At 39.3% G+C, this 17,813-nt stretch overlaps 1 protein-coding gene across 3 annotated transcripts in view; it reads right to left on the reverse strand.

Annotated features, from left to right (window-relative positions):
• GRM1 (glutamate metabotropic receptor 1) overlaps window positions 1-17,813 on the reverse strand; it is a 469,370-nt gene that overhangs the window by 174,736 nt on the left and 276,821 nt on the right. The window lies entirely within an intron of this gene.

Below are 17,813 nucleotides of genomic sequence, written 5' to 3' on the forward strand. Positions count from 1 at the left end.
AAGCCTGTCCATTGAACACACACCAGCAGTGGTGCAGGGCAAGAACTGAAAGGGAACGATAGGCTGCAAGGGCAAAGAGAGAGAACGGGTGAGAGCTGTGTCAAGTGGGACTTCCTGAAAAATTAACATCTAAGGACAGCCTTAAAAGATACATCCAAGTCTAGCCGGTGAAGAGGAAGAATGGGGAAGGAGCGTTAAAAAGGGAACAGTGCGTTCAAGTAAGGGCAAAGCACTGAGCTGATTTACTGCCTGCCAATTTGTGGCACAACAATGCGGAAGAGTCACTACATCCTTGGTAAAGAATTTGGACTTGATTTTCACTTTGGTGGGAAGGGCAGTCACGGAGCAGTCCTGAGCGGTGGGACCAGTTAAATGTTTGTCTACCAACTGAAAGGTGGCTGGTTCAAATGTACCAAAAACGGTGCCCAGTGAACGGTGGGCCCCGGCCACCATTTACTTGCGGACTTAATGCCTGCCTTGCTTTATGATGACATGGATTCATCTGGAAAGTGTGGTTCTACTGCTATCAGTGAATATTATTGAAAAATTTTCCCTATCACCAACCCCCAGTTAGTGTAAAAACTGTCCAGTCATTTAAGAGGTTAATCTGTACAAGTCAATAATTCAGGTGTTGTGGTTTGTAGCTGGCCTATACTTGTAATTTCCTTTTCTCAACCATGTTTGAAACTTTATACCATTGGCTCAATTGATGACACTATCAAAATTATGTTATGCCTCAGGGAGATATTGATAACATTATCTAAAATAAAATAATGATGTCTCTTCTAAGGTAAACTAGAAACATTTATAAACCATAGATCTATGTGCTTAATTTTAGTCCCAATCTAAGAACAATTATATTTTCTGACATGGTCCTGCTTGGCGCTCACCCTCAGGAAGCGTCAATGACGATACTGGTACTGTAGCAAGTGTGGAGAAGAAACTAGATTGAGTCTGGCTATCAGAAAGAATAGCATCTGGGGTTGTAAAGGCTTGTATTCAAATAAACATCCATCTAAGTGAGGTGTCAGCCAAACCCACACTGGCCTGTAGGATCCAAAGATTAAAAATAATATAATGCAATTCCTAAGAAGATAATGGTTTCAGAGCTTAAATTGTGAACCCAAGGTTTGTAGAAGGCCATAGATGAGAGTGGAAGCCCAAAATCTATTTTCAGTCCACACATAGATTAAGCCTCTGGTGAATCTCCTTTGACTATAGTCAAGGGATGTGTGGAGGCTTGTTACCAGACAGACAGACAGTCCTGTAAAGTTAATTATAGCAGATACAGTTAGGTTAAAATGTAATATCTTTTCATTTGATCCTCCTTTTGATCCATTTAAAAGTCATTCCAGTTAAAAAAAAAAAAAAGGAAATGAGAGATATACATAGATTAAGGCTTTGGTGACTCGCCTTCGACCACAGACCAGGCATGTGAATAGTCTTATATCATGTAGTATGCACTGGAAAGTGGATTATTACAGACTCAAGTAGGTTAACATTTAACAGTTTATCATTAGATTTCTCTTTTGAAACGTTAAAATTTTTTTCTAGCTTTTAATATTTTCTACTTTATTTTCAAATGATGTTTATCTCTGTTTTACTTTGTTATTGTTGTTAGTTTTTCTTGTACATTTTTTTTTTCTGTTTTTGAAATCTGGGATAGGTAAATCTGTAGAGTAACTGTATTAATGGGTTCTTGGTGGTATGTCAGAGGAAGTAAAGGGAAATTGGGGAGCTAATAACAATGAGTACAAGATAGAAGAAAATGTTCAAGTTCTTTTTTAAGACTTGCCTTGGAAGACCAAAGCTCTGGTGCTCTGCTTTCCAAAGATCATAGCCTTAAATACCCTCTAGATCCATTTAACGCTGCATGCATGAGTCAGAATCAACTCAACAGGAGTTGACAAACATGTTTAACAGTTTTTAAACAAGGACATGAAGAAATTTATTTTAGAAATTTTGATTTTGGGCATTTGTGAAAGTCTTTGTGGGTACACTTGCCTTTTTTTTTTTTTTTTTGGTCACACTAGAACCTGTAGATTGCTTCTTGAATTCTCACAAAAAAATATTTGGACCCCCCCCCTAGTTAATTGCATTATAATGTGAGAAGATAGAGCAGAAGTGTTGATGGAACAAGAATTGGGTAGTAGCCACAAATATTTTTTATTTGATATTAACATAAAGTGTCTGCTAATCTACCACAAATATAGAATTGATACAAAATACAGGTCTTTATTCATATAGAAAGGGACTTATGTCATCCAACCCCCAGAGAGCCAGAAGAAAGGAAGAAAGTAGGATTTACAGACTCATAGTGTAAGGATTCACTTTACCTTTGATTGGTCTGCACTGTTAAAATGAGAATTCAAACCAAAGTCTCACCTGTAGCCAAATAGTAAATAAGTTCATTAGAAAATTTACTGAGGCGGAAGAGGGAGTGCGAAGCAATGAAAAGGCAAACAACAACAACAACAAAAACACTGGGGGAATTCTTAACATGCTGATCCATCTTGTAAAGGAGATCAAAGTCAGATCAGTTATCTTTATTATCCCATGTATTTCTTCCCCCCAATGCCGACTTCTGGCACCCTGAGCCTGGAAGCACCTGCCACCTAAAAATGAATTATGCCCTCCCCTCCTAGCAGAGCTGTGTTCTGGTGGTGACTGCTCAGCCATGTCAATTTCAAGCCTGGTCAGAAAGAAGGGTGTCAGCAGGTCTTTGGTCCTTTGCAAATTCCACTACCAAAGTGGTGGTTTCTGAGTTAGCACCAATGCATGGCAACCCCATGTACAACAGCATCAAATGTCGCCCCCTCCTGGGCCATCTTTGCTCTGCCCAAGCTCACTGGTGCAGCCATTGTGGGTTTGAAGGCCTTCCCACCTAGGCATCCACATCAACTCGGATCCACATCAACATCCATGGAACCAGGATTTTGTTTCCTCTCAAGGGATTTTGTATCGCCCACATTGTATTGGGCAAAATGGCTGCAACATAACTCTTTAGTGTGTTAAAAAGCAAGGAGGAGGTCACTTTGAAGACCCAAGAGCACCTGATCCAAGCCATGGCATCTTTAAGTATCTCATACGCATGCAAATGCTGGACAATGAATCAGAAAAACAAAAGAAGAAATGGTGCTGTTGAATTAGGATGTTGGTAAAGAATATGAAATACATGAAATGAACTCCCAAAAGAATTTTTAAAAAAAATCTGTCTTGGAAGTACAGACAGGATGCTCCTTTGAAGTGAGGACAGTTAAACTTAATTTCGTGTATTTGGAACATGTTACCAGGAGCAACCCATCCCTAGAGAAAGACACCATGCTTGGCAAAATAGAAGGCCAGCGAAAAAGAGAAAGAATCTCAACATTATGGCCAGACTGCAGGCTACTAGAAAGGACCCAACCATGGCCAAGTTGTGATTGGCACAGTCCTGGGCAGTGCTTTGCTCTGCTGTTTACGGGGCTGTGATGAGTCCCCGTGAGTTGATGACACTCTACAACAGCCACCACCAGGTGTAATTTACACCCAAAGTGTCAGTATTGAAATCCAAAAGAAAATTGTCACGATACGTATTGCACCTGTGAAGAAAATATACCTAGCAAACACATCCCCGTTCAACAACGTTCACATTGACCTTGGTTCTTCACATTATGTCAACATTGTGATTCTATTTGCTCTAATTGTTTCACTCCCATTAACTCATTGCCTCATGCCCCCAGACTTTTCATTTGTGCTTTAATGACCATTGTCCACTTGGCCTTAAAATTGAAAACAAACAAAATAACCTGGAACATAGGACTCAAAGGTGACATTCTTTATTTTTGAACTAAAATCTATTAATTTAACAGGAGCTACAGGTGCTAGATTCACTCAGGATTTAAATAGTATTCAGGGCAATCCTCTCAGATATTCCTCATATTTCAATGTATCCAGTAAGTCTGAATTAGTTAAGATTTAAAAATTTTTCCACATATTCTCTTTTTATCTGATCATAATATTTGGTAGTAGTACTTGGGCACCATCTAGTTCTTCTGAGTAGCTCAGTTCTTCTCTGCTGTGCCCATAAGCAGGCCCCTCTGTGGCCCTCACCCTCTTTACCAAGCCTATCTACCACATGACCCATTGGCCTCTGACCTGTTCAGACAATGTTACAAAGCTCCTTTAGGGCCACCAATAAAAACCCAAGAGAATGTATCCCTGACATAAACTTCAACCCAAAGGCATTAAATGATAGTTCTGTGGGTCAGTAAACCTAGCATCCCTCATTAAGTGCCTGGAGGCCCCCCACTCCACGAGCCAGTCACCCTCCTGAAGAAACTCAGCTTGTTCTATGGGCTGGACAGTCTACCGCTTGGTCTCCTGCTCTTGCTCCTGGTTCTGCTGTTGCTGTTCCTATGCTGCTCCACTGTTGTGGGAGCAGCCTCCTGTATCAAGAAGATTCAATGTGCAGGACTCGCCGGATTGGTGCAAAGCATGTGCCCCGTTCCTTCCTGGCTCCCCTCTCTTGCAGATAGTTAAGTCCCATGCCCCTTCCTGTTCTCAGATGGTTCGTTTTATACCCAGACTGATAGCAATGACAATTAACCCTATTAGCAAGCATTCATAACTGAATTCCACCAGTGTTCCTCCCACCCCCCATCTTCTCTTACCAGACCCATCAGAAAAAGGTCATTTGATAGGACTTAGAGACTATAGCTAAAGGAGCCACATGAACCACTGCAATGTCCTTTGCCAATTTTTCATTAGCTTGTCTTTTCGATGTAAAGTTGTAGAAGCTTTATACATATGTATTTATCAGATATATTGCTATTGGATATTTTTTCCCAATCTGTGTGTTGTATTTTTACTTTTTTAATTTCATGATATATAAAAGTATTTCATTGTTGTACAGTCCCATTTATGTAATTATCTTCTGTTTATGTATTTGTACTTTTGTTTAATAATCTATTATTAAAAACAAATAAGAACTAGGACCCAGTTTTGCCCCTGTGTATATGTCCTAAAAATGTGTAGTTTTGTCTTAAACATATAGGTCCTTGATTCATTTTGAATTAGTATCTGTATGGTGTGAAATATGAGACCTGTTTCCACATTTTGCCAGTACCATTTCTTAAAGAGGCGATCCCTTCCACAGTGAATGAACTTGGAGTCCTTGTCAAAATCATTCACTCATAGATGGATGGATTTATTTCTAGGCTTTTAATTTTAGTCCATAGGTCTATGTATTCCTCATTGAATCAGCACTCAACTGTTTTAATTTCTGTAGATATACAGTATGTTTTGAAATTAGGCAGTGCGGCCTCCTACTTTTTTCTTCTTCTTCAAAATTGTTTGTGCTCTAACCAAAGTCACTGCCGTCAGTCAGTTCTAATAGGGCTCAGAGTAATTTTTGAAACAAAAAGCACTGAATTAAAAAGTAGGTGATCACTATTTTGTGTGAACATTAGTGTTTCATGTGTCTATAAGAAGAGCCACGTGAGGTTGATAAAGCACATAGAACTGCCAAGGCATCATATAAGGTTCCTGAGACTGGGAATCTTTACGGAAGCAGACACCTATGATGTCGTAACTGGTATTCTCTGATTTATCTCCCTACTTGACTTACAGGCTCTACATCAAATAGATTTGTTCAGTTTTTTCAATCTCCCCAATTGTGAGAGAGAGAAAAATACCTCACTGTTAAAGACCACACACACTAAATCCTAAAAATACCATAGCGCTATAATTTCTGAAACTAACGGCATGGGAGAACAATTCATCAAAGAAAGATAGAAGCAATGTTTCGTTATACATCGAATGCGCAGATCTTGTTTATGTACAGTTCTTTCCGTGCAGTTCTTTGAATGCATGTACAATTTGAACATATTGAATATGTGAAGTGGGAATTGTCTCGGTTCTCATTTAAATTATATTTTCAACATCTTTGCTGACAAACACAACTAGTGCTGGATTAGATAAAATTGTAAAGGATTATATTGTCAGCAAAGGTGATTGTCAGTTTAAGTTTTGTATCACAGAACATTCTGATAGTGCCGCTATAAGAAGGTATCCTGGAGTGAATACCTGTATAAAGTAACAGATCAGAATGTAAATCAATGTAATGGTTCCCTCGTTGAGAAAGTCTTGTCAAAAACTGTCAGCTGAATTGAACAATGCTTAAAAGCGTAGAACAAAAGTTAGCATAATTTCTAAAGGTTGTGTTCAGTGACTTCACAGTGGTAGGTTAAAATTGGCCAAAATCCATGAAGTTGATTCTGACTCACAGTGACCCCATATAATGTTTCTGAAACTGTAAATCTTTATGGGAGTGGACAATTATAAAGTCATAATGAGTGATCTGTTTTAGTTCTCTACTTGATTTCTAGGTTCTAATATCCATTGCAATGACCCCAAAGAGCTCCCAGACAAAAATCATGATTTAAAACGTTCATTAAGAGAATTAACAAGTTATAGTCCCAGTGAGAACTGTTCCCAGTTGAGTTGTTTCTCCAGACAGGTTACAGTTCTTTCAGGTCTGCTAATAAGTGCCCAAAGGGGCATACCACTCCACTGTAAACCTCAGCCTGCAGGCATCCAGCCCCCGCTCCAAGGGCCAGCAAACCCAGCTTCTTCAATTAAGTGCTTAAAGGCACCTCACTCAGTCAGCCTCCAGCACAAAAGCACTCAGCTCCACTTCCTCCAAGGGTTGGGCACTTGTTCCGTGTTCTGGCTTCTGATTCTGCTAATGCTCCTCTGATCTGAGCGCTGTCTTCTGAATCCAGAAAGTTCACTGCACCAGAATCTTGGGTTGAGAGCAGTGGTTCTCAACCTTCCTCATGCAGCGACCCTGTCATACAGTTCCTCATGTGGTGGTGACCTCCCCAACCATGAAATGATTTTCATTGCTACTTCATCACTGTCATTTTGCTACTGTTATGAATCAGGCCACCCCTGTGAAAGGGTCTTTCAACCCCCAATGGGGTCAGAACCCACAAGTTGAGAACTGCTGGTCTAGAAGGTGGGCTCCACTCCTGGCTCTTGCAGATAAGAAGACCCCTCTTCTTGCTCCTTGGGGCGGGGGTAGGGGGCTTATTTTAAGCACTGCAGGAGGGCACTCCAAGGAATCCTGATGGGAAGTACTCACAGGTGAGTCCTATCGTGACCTTCCCCAACTTCTTACCAAGCTCATGCACGGCAAGGTGGTTTGGCGGGATTTGGAGACTGTGAGAGGAAGAGCCACATGAAATAATTCACTGCCCCTGCCACAACCTCATCTTTGTCACACAGGAATCGCTCCTATTGTGCTTCGCAGCCCGATGCTGAACCCGTGCACCACCAGGATCCCCTGGGTTTATTTCAAGAAAACAATCAATGCTGCAAATCAGGAGTTCATTGTTTGTTTGTTTTACCCAAATTTAGTTTTGATCATCTGGAATCTGACCCTCAAGAGTTATTGGGATGTCGTCACTTCTGGGTGCTGCTGTAATGGAAAACGCCCCAAGTGTGTGGCTGTAAGGGACAGAAATGTACTTTCCCACAGTTGGGAGGCTAGCAGTCCTCATGCAGGATGCCAACTCTGTGTTGAAAAATATAATTAATGTTCTATCAAATTCATTCAGTGTTTGACTACAACCCTTTGATATGGTGATAGCAAAATCATCTCCTCCCACTCCCTGCCAATGAGTTGATTTCAAATTCACAGCTCATCACCTTGTAGTCATTGACAACTGTTCATTTCAAATCACAATACAGCGATCTGTAGAACTTTGTTCTCCAAGTGTCTGTTTATTTTGTGCGTTGTTCTCAACTCCCATTGAGGAAAACAAATGAGCTTTTTTCCTCATTGACGTAAAGCTCATTAAAAACACCAAAGATATTGGACAAAAGAGCAAATCAGACTTGCGTGTTCATATATTTCAATGTCGGGAGCCCTGGTGGTATGCGTTGGGTGCCATCTGGATGACCGGCCATTCTAAACCACCAGCAGTTCCATGGGAGAGAGACTGGGCTTTCTACTCGCGTAAGTAGTAACAGTCTAGGACACCCACATAGGGGTTGCTATGAGTCAGTATCTACTCAATGGCTTTGAGTTTTGTATTTAAATATTGGAACCAAACTAGTTCAATTTCCCAAAGAAACACTAAAAATGCACGTTACAGTTCTAACATTCGTAGTATAACTTCTCCCCTCATATTATAGACTGAATTGTGTCCTCCAAATTGTGTGTTGTTGAATACTAATCTCTATGACCCTCATGGCATAGGAGTTGCACATTGTGCTGCTAACCACAAGGTCAGCAGTTCATACCCACTAGCCATGCTCCGCAGGACAAAGTTGCGGTGTCTGCGCTTGTAAATTTTCACAGCCTCAGAAACACGAAGGCGCAGTTCTAATCTGTCCTATTGGGTTACTATGAGTCTGAATTGCCTGGAAGGCAGCTGTTTTTTGTTTTGTCCTATACCTATGAATGTAAACTCTTTTGGGAATCAATCCATATGCTGAGTAAATCATCAGAAAAGCTGGACAATCTGAAGAATGCGATACCAGATTGAAAGGTTTACTAACAAATGGCAATCTTTAGCTGGCGTGACCTTGCTTGCTGAAAGTAGGAGGATGTGAAGCACATGCTGAGGAAAACCAAAGACAGCAGCACTCAGTCTGAATTGCAACTCAGTGTCAAGAAAACTCAGATCCTTAGAACTGGACCAAAAGGCTATGTCATGATAAATAGAGAAAAGATGGAAGTTGTCAATTGTTCTTCATGGAAGTGACAGTCAAGAAATCAAACAACATATTGAAATAGGCAAATTGGCTGCACAAGACCTCTTTTAAGTATTGAGTAAGAATGATGTCACTTGGAGAACAAAGGTGCACCTGATCCAAGCTGTGATATTTTAAATTAGTTCATATAGATAAAAAAGTGGAATCATGAATAAGGAAGTTCATAGAAGAATGGATGCATTTAAATTAAGGTGTTGATGAAGGTTAAATAAATCTTTCTTAGGAGAAATATAGCCAGGATGATCCTTAAATGCAAAGATGGCAAGACTTCATCGCGCATATTTTAGGCATGACCATCAAGATGGGTTGACTGAGTGACTCCTAAAATGGGCTCAAATATTAACAATTGTAAGGATGGTGCCAAACTGGATGCTGTTTCATTGTGTTGTACATAACAATGCCATGAGTTGGATCCAACTAGAAGGATCCAACAACAACATATTCAATAAAAATTCCTCATATAAAAGTTAATAGAATAAGAATTCATTTTGCATAAAAAAGATCATTTAAATGGAACTAAAACTTTACATAGGATATATTATTAGAACTGGATACTGGTGATAAATTAAAGATAATTTTTTAAACTACACCATCACTTGCTTCACTCAGAGTTAAAAAAATAAATATCCAAACGTCCTAAAATGAATGGGAAAAATCCTCTTCCATTCCTGTCAACTGGTAAAGAGAACATTCTCAAATAAGGTGGTCTTCCCTTAGAATTGATTCTCTTCTATGTTGCATCCATTTCCTTTTTCTCATCAAGAGAAAATACCATATCATCACCATCAGTATTATTTGTATCTATGGTCTATCAAGTTGCCATGAACACTGAGTAACTGAACTAGCAAGCTTCTGCTGGAAATATGTGCACTGGGCACGGAAAACTTTTCCCGTCTCCGCACTGGCGATGTCTGCAAATGATCATAAAGTTGTTTAAACATTGCTTCAGGGGCTAAAGTCAATTAAAGCAAGTGTGTAAATTCACAACTATGGAGTAATTAGGATCAACTGTATATTTACTCTCCTTTTCCTATAAAAAGTAATGGATTTTTATCTTTGTTCACTAATATAATTCTAGAATTTAGAACACTTCTTGGCTCATAGTAGGTGCTGTTTAAATATTTGCTGAAGAAATTAATGAGTTAATGAATAGAAGATGCCCTATTTTACCCCCAAATTCACTGGTGGATATTACAGTCAGCAGTGTGTTGCAGGAGGCTCATGTCATCTAGGGTAGATCCATTGTTTTCCATGTTTCCCCAGCTTTCTTCAATGACTTCATATTGGTTGGTTGAAATTGGTCATGGTGTAAGACTATCGTGAGCAAACACTGCCAATTAGGGCTTTTATGTTTCCTTGAGTTTGATATAGTTGCTTTTAAGAGACGCCTGTTAAACATTGACCAGGCAGTTGTTGTCAGATGCTGAAGCCCTTCAGTCTGTTCTAACTCATGGTGACACTATATCCAATAGAGGAACACTCTCCCTGTGCCGTCCCCACAATCATGTCCACATTTGCACCTACTGTTGCAGTCATTATGTCAATGCAGCTCATTTTGGGCCTTCCTCCCTCTTTCTGACCCCCCACTTTACCAAACATGATGGCCTTCTCCAGGATTTGGTCCTCCTGATAACCTGCCCAAAGAACTTGAGACAAATCTCCTATCGTTGCTTCTAGAGCCTTTGTTACCTGAGCCAAAGGCACTCTTTCATCATGTTTTCTTTTCGCATATTAATCACTTAATTGAGAACTCTTACATATATCATAACATTCCATAGTTCAATCACATCAAACAGTATTGTACAATTGCTACCACAGTTTCAAAACATTTTCTTTCTTCTTGATCTCCTTGATATCAGCTCCCCCTTAGCCCCACTCTACCCCACCATACCCTCCGGGAACCCTTATTATTTTTATTAATTGTTTTGTCTTGCCATATCTTACACAATCCAACATATCTATTCGCATACAATTCTGTTTTATTCCCCTCGAGTGGAGTTATACAGTTATCAGTGCTATCAGCCCCCACTTGCCTTCCGTCCCTCTGCTCCTACCTTCAGAGAACCATTACTCCCGTTACTGTTTCTGAAAGGTTGTCTATCTTGGCTTTCATGCATCAAACAATCTTAATTATCCAAATGAACATATGAAAATCTAACAAAATTAATGAGGTAAAACAAAAAACATAGGAGTAATGGAGGGAAATATTAAAGAACTGGAGCGCTGTTACGTGTTTCATCAGTGCTATGGTTCAACATCCAAAAGCCATCAACTATCCATCACATTGACAAGAAAAAGGACAAGACCATGTGGTAATATCATTAGATTCAGAAAAAGCATCTGACAACATTCAATATCCATTCCTAATAAAGACACTCAAGAAGATTGGATTAGAGGGAAAGTATCTCAATATAACAAAGGCTATATATGAAAAAATCAACAGCCAGCATTATAATCAATGGAGAAAAGATGAAGATATTCCCAATGAAAAAGAGGAAAGAATAAGGATGCCCCTTGACCCCACTTCTATTTAACATCATCCTGGTGGTCCTACCTAATAATATAAATAATATAAAATAATGATAATATAACAAAAGAATATCACAGGTATACTTTTGGGGGGAAAAGAAATTATCATCATTTGAAGATGACATAATTTTATAAATGGAGAACCCCAAAGGCTTCACAATAGGATTGCTGGAAATGATAGAGCTCTATGGTAGAGGGGCAGGATAAGATCACCAAACAGAAGTCTATTGGATTGCTATGTACAACTGATGGGATTACAGAAAAAGAGATCAAGAAGCCACTGACCCCTGACTCATTCTGTGAAGGTGTTGGTTAGGTCTAAGAAGTTTTTGTAGCCTTTCTCCCAGTATGCTCTACCACATTCATGATATATTTATCGCAAAGGTAAATGACCATTTCCAAATACACTCTCTCACACACATACCTCTCAAGTTGAAAGGTATTCAAAATATGACTGGGAAGAGCTGCTTCCTCAGTGTAGAGTTGGTCTAAATTATGTGGGTGATGGATATTTTTAGATCTAAATTTTCGGATGTGGCAAGACAAAATGAGAAGATTGAGAAGAATCGACTGCAAACTTCACACTTTGTACATTTCATGTTCTGATTATAATAATCAAAGTACAAATCTAGGAAAATTGGATGTTGTCAAAAATGAAAGGGAATATTTGGAGATTGATATCTCCAAATAAAAGATTGAATGATGAGCCATTTCTAATTGGACAGTCATATGGTCTACTACACTGGATATGAAAAATTGAAAAGAAATGTCATCACATTCATGATCAAAAAGAGCATACCAAGAGTTCATCTAATATACAATGCTGTCAATGATTGGATAATATTAATACCCCTATAAGCAAAACAAGTTAAGTGACTACTATTCAAGTTTATGAACCTATAACTAGTGCCAAAATAGAGAAATTAAATATTTTGTAAACTATCACTGTCTATATTCTGCTGTGACATTTCATCTGAAATTTAGGATTTATTGTGAACTTATGATCCATTGAGACAACATAATTTTTTTTCCAAAGATAACACTAGACATTAAGTTTTAGTTAAATAACTCCCAATGAGCACACAGTGGATCAATCACTACCCTCCAGCCGCCGTCAGCAATCGCTGTGTGCTGAGGGGCTGTCTCTCAATGGGGGTGGCCCCTGTCCTGGGCTTGACCCAGGGTTGGGGAGCGTCCACAGTGCAGTAAGAAGGCACGAGACCTCCGAGGCTGCCGTCAAGGCATTGATGCGCACCATCGCTGGCTCCCACACGAAGGTCTCGACGTTGCCAGCAATGTCCACCCCATACCACATGCCTCCCTGGGCATACCGCACGCAGCTTGTTGAGGATGTTCATGGCATCACAGCCAGCATGAGACAACATAATTTTAATGATTATTGTTTCATTGAAATAACTGCATTAGACATTGAAAGCTATACTTTTCTGAGATGAGGAACTTTTTTCCAATCTAAAAACTTGTTTCCATTTTTAAACATTTGAGATCATTGCATGCTGAGGAGAATATATATTAAAAGTAAATAAACATAAAAAATGACCCAAATCACACTCCTAGCTTAATCCATACTCATTGAAACATAGATTTATAGCTGTCACCTATGTCTATTTCAATTTCAGGACAATACTGGTTTTATTAATTTCAATCATTCACATGTAGTTTGCATGTTTTAGATTTCTCAGATTTGAGTTGCAATCAAGAAGTATGAATTACATCTGGAATTTTGTAAATCATTATAATGATAAAAGAAAATAAGCACAGAGATACCATCCATGTGTATGGGTATTTGTATTTCACATTTCATATAATCCATAGTCATTTTGCGTCACTGAAGCAAAAATCTGGAATCCTCGTACATTAGTTAATCCAGATGTGTACATTCCCACATTCAGTAAATATTGGTATTCCGCTGAGCACGTAGCCCTGTTTCAGATCCTGAGAAAAAAGCAATGCAGGTGATGCAAATAGCGAAGTGGTGAGCTATTAGCTGAAAGATCGATGGCTCAAATCCATCCAGGGGTACCTTGGAAGAAAGATGTGACAATCCACTTTCAAAGCTGACAGCCATTGAAAACCCTGCAAAGGTCAGGACTCTGCTGACACACACTGGGCCACCGTGGGTCAGAATCCGTTCCAAAGCACCTGGTTTGGTTTGGATCTCTGTTCTTCTTTAAATTCAGAAACTGAGCTTTTGTCTCAGACAAGATGAAGTAACAAAGTCCTGTGTTAAACAACTAATAAGCTTGACAGTATATATCAAGCCATGGCTTTTAAGGCATTCTGTATCAGACAGTGATGGACAGTGATCACTGAGAAGCAAGAAACAAATGGATGAACCTTACAATTAACTGAGCTTACTTCCTGGAGAAAGAGAGGGCCCTGGCGCAGAGAGGGGCAGGGGCAGGGAGAATACAGACACCTCCCAAGGTCCTCGGAGTTGGGAACATAGAGCTTGTCCTCTGAGAAGGCCGAAGGGCTCAGACTTCAAAAGGTGAAATGCTAGGGAAGAAACAACTGCAAAGAAAGTGGATTCCAGGGTCTGTGGAGCCTCTCTCCAGGGTCCCTTGGGATTTTAGTCCATCCATGAGTATGAGGAAAATACCTAAGGCCGAAGGAATACCACCCAAGATATTTTGAGGGAAATATATGTAAATCTCATACAGTCAGGAAGAGTTACTATTCCCAATAGCTAGAATGGCAAGCCTCATATTTGATGGGGCATAGGATAAAGCACTAAGAATAGTGTTGTCTCAGACAACAACTTTTGCCTAGACAAAAAACATGGCCATGGTCCTGCTGAACAAAAATTAAAAGGAAAAATAAATGTTTCTAAGTATCTTAAGTCCATGCCAGGAAAAAACTTAGGAATGCTTTCAGAAATATAAAAATAAGCAATATCCAATGAGGCAAAAATCACAATATTTAACATCCAATGAAAAATTATTGTACTGATGTAATGCATGTATATTTATATGTGGCAAGAAGGAGAAAGAAGTATTATGCTGACAAATAATTGCATACACAAAGAATGATCCCGTGGTGATATAGATGACGTTGAGAATCTGTGAACAATATTGTGTGATAGGAAGGCCCAAACTAACCCCAATTTAATTGAGTTGATTCTAAGTCACAGTGACCCTGTTTAGGAGCTGACAGTCTCATCTTCCTCCTTCAGAGTGACTGTTGGATTTGAACTACCAACCTTTTGGGCAACAAAACAACACCTGACCTAAAGCACCAGCAGGGTTCCTTGATAGGGAGGCAGAACAGTTTATTTTAGATTGAGTAGTCAGAGAAAGTACTGAAAAGTCAGGGAGTGTCTCTCGACACTAAGCTGAGGTCTTTAAAAAAAAAAGGGGTGGTGCTGGGTATTTTTCTTATTTGTGCAAAAGGTCAAAGCACAGCAATTTGTGACTTTTCAAAAGTGAATGCAGTGGTTCAGTAATTTCGTTAATGAATTCCCTTAACACAGACTCAAGGCAAATTATCCTCATCTCCGTCTTCTAGATCAGCGGTTCTCAACCTGTGGGCTGCGAACCCTTTGGGGGTCAACTGACCCTTTCACAGGGGTCGCCCAATTCATAACAGTAGCAAAATTATAGTTATGAAGTAGCAACAAAAATGATTTTATGGTGAGGGGTCACTACACCATGAGGAACTGTATCAAAGGGTCGTGGCCTGAGGAAGGTTGAGAACCACTGGTGTAGATACTACTAGTTGGGGTGGGGGTGGGGGCAAGGAAATATAACCTACCTGTATTTATTAAATAGTTTATGACCTAATTCATCCTAACTGTCCAACCTTTTTTGGAATGTTATTTTGAATTTAAAAATTAAACAGGCTCCCACACATCACAATAGACTGCCACTTCTTGCCGTGAAGCCATCGTGGTTGATGGAGATATCCCTTTTTCTATACCTGGAAAAGGGGAGGTATACTATCAAAAATTAGCCAATCGCACAAGATCCACTGGAAAGCCCTTGACCTGATAAAGGCTCCACATTCTACTGCGTTCGTGGATTAGCTGAGGGACCATTGGCAGTCTATACCAAAGTAGCCCTCCCATAAAGTCACTTATTCTATTCAAACTTATTCTCTTTCTCTGACTCTACTCTTAATAGTGTCCCTCACCTGAATTCTTTCCCATGAGCAGGACAAGAACAAAAAGGAGAACTCAAAACTTTGAGAGTCGCATGCTGCTAAAAGCGGCATAACATAGACTTTTGTTTCTGTAATGAAAGCCTTCGAGAATTGGAAATAGGTTCTAACATCCATCTAGTGATAGAAGGGATGAGTTCATGGACCTTGAACATCAAGAAGTTGAAACTGAAAATTTGGCATAAATTTTGAACCCTGGCAGTTACTAAATCCATTAATGTGGATCTGAATGTGTTGCCAATAAGCCGGGGAGGCTTCCTTTCAGCCCCCATCTAAAAACCACACAACCGGCTGGGGTTGAGCTGACTCCAACACATGGAGACTATTGGCCAGAATAGGGTTTAGAAGCCTATGTATCTTTACAGAAACAGAATGCCTCTTCTTTCTCCTATAGAACAGCTAGTGGGTCCAGACTTTTTCAGTTAGTCGCGCAATGCTTATCCCACTGTGCCATCAGAGATCCTTGTCCAATGACTAGCATAGAAAAATTACAGGGAAGTTATAATCAGCATGTGCTATGTATGAATTTATATGGTTTGTATGGTACAAGAGTCTAAAACATCTTGGGTAAACATCAAGGATGGCCTTGGGTCATTGAAATAGAGAATATAAGTAAGATGCCATTGCAAAGGAATATTTAATAATACTTTGGAAGTTTAATAAGGTAGAACACTCAGAGAAAAATTCACTGGATGTGATGAGATCAAATGTGTGAGATATGCAAGAAGGAAATACGGCAAGAAAGGTCAATGAGGTTCTGGGAGAAAGGTTGTCAGGCTGAGAGGATAAAAATATGTTGCATCCATAGGCTGGCTCAGTATCATCAGGACTCATACTATTAGGCGAGGGAGCTCACACATGATGGGTGCAAAGGGAGACTGGGGGTTTTGAACATCCAGAAGAGTATCAATGCTGCTATAGAAACAGCCCTGGTGGTAGTGCAGAAGCTGGTGAAGGGACTCAGCATATTGAAGTCTACACAACACCACAATTTTATTTATGAGGTGTACAAATTTAAGTAATTATATTTTGTATCTGTATCCTAAGAACCTTGTAAAATAATTATATCTTAAATGATTGAAATATTGAAAGGGAAAAAGGGGGTTTCCCAGAGGATGGCTTACAGAGGACTCAGAGGTCTGTATAAAATGAAATAAATGAGGGGCTGTCCTTGATCAGTTTCATCACTAACCATGCCTAAATTCTGGGAAGAGTCTCTGAACTCATATTATTATAGAAAAGACATATTTCCACCAAAAATAAAACCATTGAGGCTAGATGAACCCCTGAAGCTACTGTCCCCAAATAATTTTTAAACCTTAAATCAAAAGCATACTCCATTGTCTTCTTCACAGCAAGCAACAGGTTAGCTTAACTAGTTAACACTGTCTGCCTTGGGCATTCTGTTGTTCTGAGCTATCAGTATGGAATACAGTTGAGTTAGATGGGAAACCTAGCAAGCAATGGACTATGTTAATTGGCACTTTCTCAGCCAATGGCCAATGGTTTCAAATAAAAATGTAAGCAATAACATAGTCTTCAAAAGGCTCACATCACCTTGCTGGCCCTGGGTTTTGAACAGCTGCCCTTGGGGTTCACACCGCCAGGAATCAGCCGCCACACCACGGCAGCTGCAGAGTAGTAATATAGTCATTGAACCAATTTTTTCCCCTAAATCTCTGAAGTTGAATTTTATCCTTCTGAAACAAATTATTGACTTTCCTATACACAATCATCAAATTTTAAAAATAACTGCTCATCCCACCATTTCATTTAATATTTATAAACTGCTGAAACATTTGGTTTTCATTATACTTCCCCGAGAGGGATAATAGACTTGATATTGATTATTATTTTCATTTTTATTGTTATTCTGTCACACCAGATCTATAGAAGAGCTGTCAGTTTTAGACATCAGCAGCAGTACATTTTTCAGGGACTTTTTCTTTTCTAAAAAACGCTATGGTTTCTTTGTAACTAGCAGAGGTCACCAATGTCTTTGGGAGAAGTTTTTTAAAGTCTATTTTAAAGTCCTTTGCAGCAAAAAAAAGAAATGTTAATGTCTGGGTTTTGTGACTGTTCCATTCCTTTCTGACATCCACACGTGGAATTTTTTTCTGTCACTGCGCTTAAAACACAAGTGAAGGCATTTTTCTCTGCGGACATATTGGCAGAGTCTTAAGAATTCAGGATTCATTTTCAGAATGTAAAGCTTTGGTGTTAATAAAACAGTGGTGCTTTGATTTATATTATAGATACAAGCCTGCAATTTTATGGACCAATTAAGTTTAGAAAAGTTATCAAAGAGAAGCTATTATTTTAAGGCAATGTGCTATTTATTTAAA

Source organism: Echinops telfairi, unplaced genomic scaffold (genome assembly GCF_000313985.2).
Source record: "Echinops telfairi isolate 266 unplaced genomic scaffold, ASM31398v2 ScPeMD7_3533;HRSCAF=4204_0, whole genome shotgun sequence".
Lineage (NCBI taxonomy): Eukaryota > Metazoa > Chordata > Mammalia > Afrosoricida > Tenrecidae > Echinops > Echinops telfairi.